Genomic DNA, 8,909 nt, shown 5'->3' on the forward strand with positions numbered 1-8,909 from the left:
ACACCAACTACCTTATGTATATTCAGCGAAACATTTTTTTCTAGTTAAAAATCTGTGTAACTTAACTGACAAAAGCAATGTTTTTTTAATAAGTAAAAATAAAATCTTAAGTAAATCTAAAAAGATCTCATTTGTCATTAACAATGCTGACTACAAAATAACTATGATCAATAAATTATTTTATTAAAACTTAAATAATTATAGGTATTAGTTCATAATTATATGTTAATTGGTTCGAGGAAACATCTTTCTAAACAAGATCTAGGATATTTCAAAGGTCCTTCTCATCTTCTGCAACACTCCTCTTCTTAGTGGCAGAAAGCTAGAAATTTTCTACAAAATTCAAGATACAGAAAGTTTTTAAGGGTCTAGTGCCTCTAAATTTTAACACAGAAATTTGGACTGGCAAAGAATATTACATCCAAGAAAATGCTTTCATGCTAAAGGTTAAATTACAGAGAGAAAAATTCAACTCCAAACTTTTTCACTGCTTAAGGAGATTGAAAAGAACTCATTGCTGCTACATGAACCAGCCACACAAGCAAACTTTTCAAAAATAGTTACGTACAGATCATACACCTTTCATAAAAATTAATGCAAAATGGCTCAGATGCCTAAATTTAAAATTCTAAATTTCCTAGAAGAAAAAACTTAGGTGCAAATCTGCTTGACCTTGGGTTTGTCAATGAGTTTTTATATATAATATCAAAAGCAAAGAAAAAATGGTAAGTTGAACTTTACTAAAATTAACAAAAATTTCTGCTAAAGACACTGTTAAAAGGATGAAAATAAAAAGCATTGACTGGAAGAGAATATCTGCAAATTACATAAAGGACTTGTATCCAAAATATATAGATAACTCTTAAAGGTCAGCAAGAAAACAACCCAATTTAAAAATGGGCAACTAGGAACAGACATGTCATCAAAGATGACATACAGATGGCAAATAACCGTATAAATAGATACTCAACACCATCTATCAGTAGGTAAATACAAATTAAAACAACAATGAGATCTCACTACATCTTATTAAAATATCTGTAATACCAAAATCTGACAGTACCAATTGATGACAGGGATGTGTAGCAACACAAAACCTCATTCATTGCCGGTAAGAATACAAAATGGTAGAGCCACTTTGGAAGACTGGCAATTCCTTACAAAGTTAAACATAATCTTGTCATACAATTTAGCAATTGCACTACTATTTACCCAGCTAGTTTTAAAACTTATGACCATGCAAAAACCTGCACACAAGTATTTATATTTATAGAAGATTTTGCCCCAAACTGGAAAAAACCAAGATGCTCTTCTATAGCTGAATAGAAAAACAAAACAGAAATATATCTACATAATGTAACACAGTTCAGCAATGAAAAAGGAATGCTCTATCAAGCCATGAAAAGACATATATGCAACATAAATACTTATTGGCAAGTGAAAAAAGCCAGTCTGAAAATTCTCCATGCTGTATGATTCCAATTAGGTGATATTTTGGAAGTGGCAAAATTACAGACATGAAAAATAGATCACTGGTTGCCATAAGAAGGAGGAACCTTGAATAAGTGAAGCACGGGGGTTTTTTAGGGTGGTTAAACTCTCTCGAGTATGACACTATTGGTGGAAAGGGACCCTATGCATTTGTCAAAGCACACAGACTTTTGCAGCACAAAAAGTGAACCTGGATGTATGCAAATTTTAAAAAGTCCTTTAGGAGGTCAGGAATCTCAGGATGGAATACAGAATTGACAGAAGACTAACTATATTGTAAGTGTATGAAACAACCTCACTGAAGGGAGTGGAGGAAAAAGGTTCTGAATTTGGAAATAACTATTGTCTGTAAGACTCAGCAAAACATTAGCATTGCATTCTACTTGATAAAGTTTCTCACGGGGGCGTATGGATTAGCAATTCTGAAACCACTATGCATGGATACTGGAATTGAGATAGTAAATAAATGGTGGATGGTGGGAATAAGTTTTCTTACTGTTGTTATGGAGGGCTTAAATAAGCAAACAGTGGAGGCTAGGATGATCCATGTCATAATGAATTAGAGGGATCATACTGGAGATAACAGTATGAACTCATGTTTAGTTTAACGTAAGCACAGATGGCTATGTATAGAGTATAACCCGTATACACAGATTAGTATACACACATATACTTCCTTGCTCTGTCAGCTGAGAAAACCTAGAAGCAATGAGACTCCAGTAGCAATAAGCAGTCCTTGGTTTCTAATACCATCTGCCAATGAAAAGAACCAAGAGTTAGAGGAGCCAGCTGAAAGAGCTCTCAATGGCTAAAGCTGAAACAATTGAATGACAAAATTAAGTAATATTAGATTATAACCCAAAGTGTAAAGTAAATGTCCATGAGTCTGTACTGATAAAAATGACGGAATATATATAAATGGAGGGAAATAGATAAATCTCCTGTCTAGAGAATTCTAAATACTTTATGTAGATACTCCACCCTCAAGGAAGTAGACTATAAAGTCACACACTTTTTTTTTTTAACTCCCCACTCCTTAAGTGTGGGCTGGTAATAGTGGATCCTTTCTAAAGAGTACAGTACAGAAAGGGGGAAAAAGAGCATATTTACAGTAGAGTAACCTGACAAATACTAGCTCAACCCAGTGATCAATGTGAACATCAATACTGATTAGTCATGTTGATAGTATGTATCCTAGCTGCGCTGTGATAAAAATGACACTTACCCTCTTTGGACTTCCTCCACAAAATCCATAACCCTAATCTGGTCATGAGAAAAATATCAGACACATCCCAATTTAGAGGCATTCTACAAAATATCTCACTAGGACTCCTCTAAATTGTCAAGATCATCAAAAACAATAAATATCTGCCAAACTGTTACAGCCAAGAAACATGAAAACTAAATGTAATGTGGTAGCCTGGATGGGATCCTGGAAAAGAAAAAGGATATTAGCTGAAAACTAAAAAAAATCCGAATAAAATGTGGACTTTACTATGTAAGGAATAAATGTATTGGTATTGATTCATTAATTGTGACAAATTTACCATAGTAACGTAAAATAATAGGGAAAATGGGTATAGAGTATTGGGAATTTTCTATATTATTTTCTCAATTTTTCTATTAATCTAAAACTGTTTTAAAATTAAAAAAGTTTACTTAAATAATTATGTTACAAATTTATCAAATTAACACTTAGTAAGTGGTGCACAGGATGCCAGACGGTGAGACATGGCTCAACAACAGACTCAAAAGGAAATGAAATGGAAAAGTTGGTTCCTCACGGGGCCTGGAAGAAGTCCTGGCATATTTCCAGGGGCCACATGGGAAGGTCAAGGCAGAGTGCAGACAGAAAGTCAGGATTCTGGGGTGCTGCCATTAATAGGGTCCATGGGTAGGGTGCTTTGGGGTCCCAGGCTAAAGTCAGATTGGTTAAAACAAACCAAAAGAGTGGAGTTTTGGTAAACCAAAAGAGGAAGACACTGGGAGACAGGAGAGAATGTTGATCACAAGTTCTGTTGGGGAAGTTATATTTATATTTACTTGTGACTCTCTACACTGCTATGGGGAGTTTAGCTAAATTACTCCATAATATTTTTCTCTTAGCATCCATTTCCTGTGGCCAAGTGGCCTGTGTGGGCCTTGAATTGACAATATGCCTCACTTGAGCCCATACCCTAAATAACAGCCTATAGAGTGTTAAGTGTTAAGATCTGGTATGACAACTCCAACCACCTTCACCCTCATGGGAGACATTCTCCCCTACATCCCAGGCCTTCCCTTTGTGCACTCCTTAGATACGACCCCCTGTGGTTTACCAAAATCCTGCTCTTTTTGGTTTCAGTTGACCAATCTGGCCTTAGCCTGGGAACTTCAAAGCACTCCACCCACTCACTCACCCTAACAGAGACAGTGCACCTGGTCCTGACCCTTTCTTTCTGTCTGCACTCAGCCTTGACCTCCCCCTGTAGCCACTGGAGGTGTTCTGGGTACTTCCTCCGGGACCTGGGAGTAATAATCTGTCTTTCAGGTACTCCTTCTAGACCTGGGAGTAATAATCTGTCTTTCAGGTACTTCTTCCAGGACCTGGGAGTAAAAATCTGTCTTTCAGGTACTTCTTCCGGGACCTGGGAGTAATAATCTGTCTTTAGGTACTTCCTCYGGGACCTGGGAGTAATAATCTGTCTTTCAGGTACTTTTTATGGGACCTGGGAGTAATAGTCTGTCTTTTAGGTACTTCCTCTGGGACCTGGGAGTAATAATCTGTCTTTCAGGTGCTTCCTCCAGGACCTGGGAGTAATAATCTGCCTTTCAGGTGCTTCCTCCGGGACCTGGGAGTAATAATATGTCTTTCAGGTACTTCTTCCAGGACCTGGGAGTAATAATCTGTCTTTCAGGTACTTCCTCTGGGACCTGGGAGTAATAATCTGTCTTTCAGGTACTTCTTCTGGGACCTGGGAGTAATAATTTGTCTTTCAGGAACTTCTTCCGGGACCTGGGAGTAATAATCTGTCTTTCAGGTACTTCCTCCGGGACCGGGGAGTAATAATCTGTCTTTCAGGTACTTCCTCCGGGAAATGGGAGTAATAATCTGTCTTTCAGGTACTTTTTCCAGGACCTGGGAGTAATAATCTGTAGTTAAAGTACTTTCTCCAGGACCTGGGAGTAATAATCTGTATTTCAATTCCTCTTGTGGTGTGTTGTTGAACTGCAATGCTCACGAGAGCCACAATAGCTGCTGTTAGGGCACACAGGTTTGTGAGGAGGCTAGTGCCAGTTTAAAGTCACTGAATGCTGCCTGACCAAATACAATGGATGCTCAGGCAGCAACGCCATGGCGTAGCTTAGCTAGACTCTTGACCCATGTACCCAAAACAACCCCACAGGGCCATTAATGAGATTATAATTGATGTGTTTGACTATCAAAAGTAATTGAGTGAAAGAATTAGTGAAAGATATATACCAAACTAACAAGCTTAAAAAGGGACAACTACAAATTCCAGCTCTGAAAAATAATTGCATATAAACAGGAAATAATGATATTAACAGAAATTCTGACATAAAAGTATTGAAAGGCTAGGGACTTAAGGAATGTGTGTGTTGTGTGAGGCAAAATTCTACAGACCATGTATCTGAGTTGAAAAATCAAGGGAAAGCAGTTACATGCATTAGAGCAAGAGACGGGAACTACAGAAGAAAGAGCTCGTGTGGTTAAGAGCACTTGCTTCTGAGTATCAAGGCTCAGTGCTGAGGCTGCTGTCAACTGTAGGAAGAATAAGACTTGCAGGAACTTTTGAATTTTCAAGCTGTATTTTTCTAAAAAATATATTAAGAATATAAAACAAAAAGTAGTGTGTTTAATAGAAAAAGAATTAGACCAAAATTGAAGAACCTCAAGTTCTATAACTAACAAGTTATAAACTCTGAGCATAGCACCACGGTAGGTCTTCATTTTCTCATCTCATGAGGGATCTTCCACTCTTAGATTCTAAAGTAGTAGAAAAATATATACCAATTATTTTATCTTATTTTATTTTTTTTAAGATTTTATTTATTTGAGAGAGAGAAAGAGAGCGAGCATGAGCAGGGTGTGGAGAAGGGTGGAGGGGCAGGGGGAGAGGGACAAGCAGACCCCCCACATGGGTCTCGATCCCAGGACCCTGACACCATGACTTGAGCCGAAGTCAGACACTTAACCGACTGAGCCACCCAGGCACACCTACCAATTATTTTAAAGAAATAATGTATCTTTAAGATTTTTGAAAAACACAGAAGTTACTGGAATGCTTGAAGATTAAATGGAAAAAATAGGGTAGTGAAAATGTAGCGTTCAACATGTGTCAAACTTTGCAATGTAATTCAAACAACGAATAACTGTTAGGATAGCAGGCTCATAGATATTTCAGTTGTTATAATCATGAACAATAGTGTGGTTTTACCAAGAAAAAGTACTGCCAAATATGTTTTGACAAAAATTTATCTGTAGCAATCAATTGGAAAGTAAATGGCTAAAGGAGGACATGAGATATAAGGCATTAGTATATTTAAAAATATTATTTTTAAAAATTAGAATTGAATTTGTCATGCAACTATAGTTACCATCAAGTGGCTTGAAGTCAGTTGGAAAATTCTTATATCCAAAAATTATAAATGTATCCAACTTTGAAAGGTGGCTAGGCTGGTACAAAGACTTTTATGGTCTTCATTTTTTTTTTTTTTTTAATATTTTCTTTTCTTTTTTTTTTTAAGATTTTATTTGTTTATTTGACAGAGAGAGAGACAGTGAGAGAGGGAACACAAGCAGGGGGAGTGGCAGAGGGAGAAGCAGGCTTCCTGCAGAGCAGGGAGCCCGATGCGGGGCTCGATCCCAGGATCCTGGGATCATGACCTGAGCCGAAGGCAGACGCTTAACGACTGAGCCACCCAGGCGCCCCTTATGGTCTTCATTTATGATAAAAAAAAATACAGTGAATATGATACCACTGGGTAGTTAGTATGTCTTACAGTCATTACTATAGACTAAACATTTGTAAAAGGGACTTAGAACTTATAATTTTGTGCATTCAAAGAATAATAAAGGAACTTGCCACGAAAAATCATTTTTTTCTTGGGGTGCCTACGTGGCTCAGTCAGTTGAGTGTTAGACTCTTGATTTCAGCTCAGGTCATGATCGCAGGGTCATGAGATCCGAGCCCTGCATTGGGCTCTGCAGTCAGCAGGGCGTCTGCTTGAGATTCCCTCTCTCCCTCTCCCTTCGTCCCTCCCACCCTCCACCGAGTGCACATGCTCTCTCTCTCTCTAAAATAAATAAATAAAATCTTAAAAAAAATAATTTTATTCTTTAGGGAAAAAGTAAAATTTTAATGACAGGAACAACAACAACAAAAAACCCCTGCATTAATGGTTTAAGTAGCTATAGTTTACATAAGAGAGATGTAACATAGTTATTTTAAATTGCAAGGGATGGGATGGGGAGTAACCATTCTAGGGCTATAGTGTGACATTAGACGCTATTCTAACGCATTGCATATTACAGGGGTGGGAGAGGGGGTGTGATCATGTCAGCTTTACCAGAACAGATGATTAACGAAAGTTTGGAGAAATGGGTAGAAGTCATCTTTACAGAGGGCTTTGCATACAGCCAAAAACTCTTTACCACTTTATCAGATGGGTAAAGAAGGATGTAGAAGAGGTAAAATGTGAAAAAGGTTTTAGGACTATTAATGTGGTAGTTGTGTGGAGGAAGAAATGATACAAGTTAACAGATGACTTCAGGTTTCCATGTATCTAGGTTGGAACCCTGGCTCTGTATGACCGTCAGAAAGTTACTTAAACACTTTAAGCCCCCAGTTTTCTCATAGGATTGTATGAAAATTAAAGGATATATTTATATACCGCACTTGGCACGGTGCTTGGCTCAATAATCAAAAACTTAAAAAAATGCTTTGCAAACAAAGAAAAGTGGGTAAGATGCCAAAGTCTGAGAATCTATTTGAGAGACCAATAAAATAGTTTAAGGAAACATCAAGGAAAATAGAATTAAGGAATGAATGAAAGGAGTAATAGGCCTTAACGACTAACCAAAGGGGCGAAAAAGACCAAGGGGTTACTGTTGACTCTAAAGCTTGGTGTCTGAGTGACTAGAAGAACCAGGGCTAAACCTGTCAGAAATGTGAACTCCAATAAAGGGGAGGAAAGAGCAGGGGAATAGAAGGAGAATATGAGTTCTATTTTAATTGCATTGGGTGTGAGGTGACAATGAGACTTCTGGTTAAAAAAAAAAAAATCTAGCAGACAATTGGAGATACAGTTTTGTAATATCCCCCTCTAACCACTACCTGCAGGCATATATTAAGATTCTGCTCCCATTCATGTTCTTGTATCTATAGTCTCCCTTTTGGTAATTTCAACCAATTCCACAGTTTCAACTAGCATGCTCTTTTTAAAGTCTAAGGCCTACTGGAAATTTCTACTTCAATGTCTTATAAATACCTCAAACTCACTGTGTCCCAAACCAAAATTGACTTTATCCTTAAAAAGGCATCTCTTGGGGCACCTGGGTGGTGCAGTCGGTCAAGTGTCTGACTTCGTTTTGGTTCAGATCATGATCTCAGGGTCCTGAGATAGAGCTGCTTAAAACTCTCTTTGCCCCTCCCCCCTCTGTCCCCCCCCTCCGCAACCCCCGGTGCTTGCATGCACGCGCAGCTCTCCCTTTCTCTCTCAAATAAATAAGTAAATCTTTAAATAAATGAATAAATAAAAAGGTATCTCTTACTGACTTACCTGATTCTGTTAATAGAACCTCAAGATCACTCAGAGTAGGCAACTTAGAGTAATCACTTATGTCTTCTCCCTTACTGGCAAAATTCTGTTAAATGGGTGTTGTATGAAAGGAGAGGCTAGAACTCTTGAAAAGGATGGGAAGGTCCTAATTACTAATACAAAACATTTATGGTTAAGATATTGCTATGCATTTTGTGGCATCTAACCATGGTATTACACTAATTATTGGAGATACAATTGGTATATCAAACCACATTAAAAATAACCACCTTTCTTCATCAAAAGGTAAAATTAAGGGGCGCCTGGGTGTCTCAGTCGTTAAGTGTCTGCCTTCAGCTCAGGTCATGATCCCAGGGTCCTGGGATCGAGCCCCGCATCGGGCTCCCTGCGCCGTGGGAAGCCTGCTTCTCCCTCTCCCACTCCCCCTGCTTGTGTTCCCTCTCTCACTGTGTCTCTCTCTGTCAAATAAATAAATAAAATCTTAAAAAAAAAAAAAAAAAGTAAAATTAACAGAGTCAAAAGGCAATCCAGAGAGTAAGAGAACTTATTTGCCATACATATATCTGACAAAGGAATTATATCGAGAATATATAAGAAACTCATCACTTCACAAAATAGGACATCCAAATGAGAAA

At 37.9% G+C, this 8,909-nt stretch overlaps 1 non-coding gene across 1 annotated transcript; it reads left to right on the top strand.

Annotated features, from left to right (window-relative positions):
• The first annotated feature begins 8,370 nt into the window (after positions 1-8,370).
• Positions 8,371-8,491, top strand: LOC116621620. The gene has a single exon (XR_004297426.1). It is a non-coding gene; the product is annotated as a U6atac minor spliceosomal RNA (small nuclear RNA).
• The last annotated feature ends 418 nt before the right edge of the window (positions 8,492-8,909 follow it).

Source organism: Phoca vitulina, unplaced genomic scaffold (assembly GCF_004348235.1).
Source record: "Phoca vitulina isolate PV1807 unplaced genomic scaffold, GSC_HSeal_1.0 scaffold49, whole genome shotgun sequence".
Classification (NCBI taxonomy): Eukaryota; Metazoa; Chordata; class Mammalia; order Carnivora; family Phocidae; genus Phoca; species Phoca vitulina.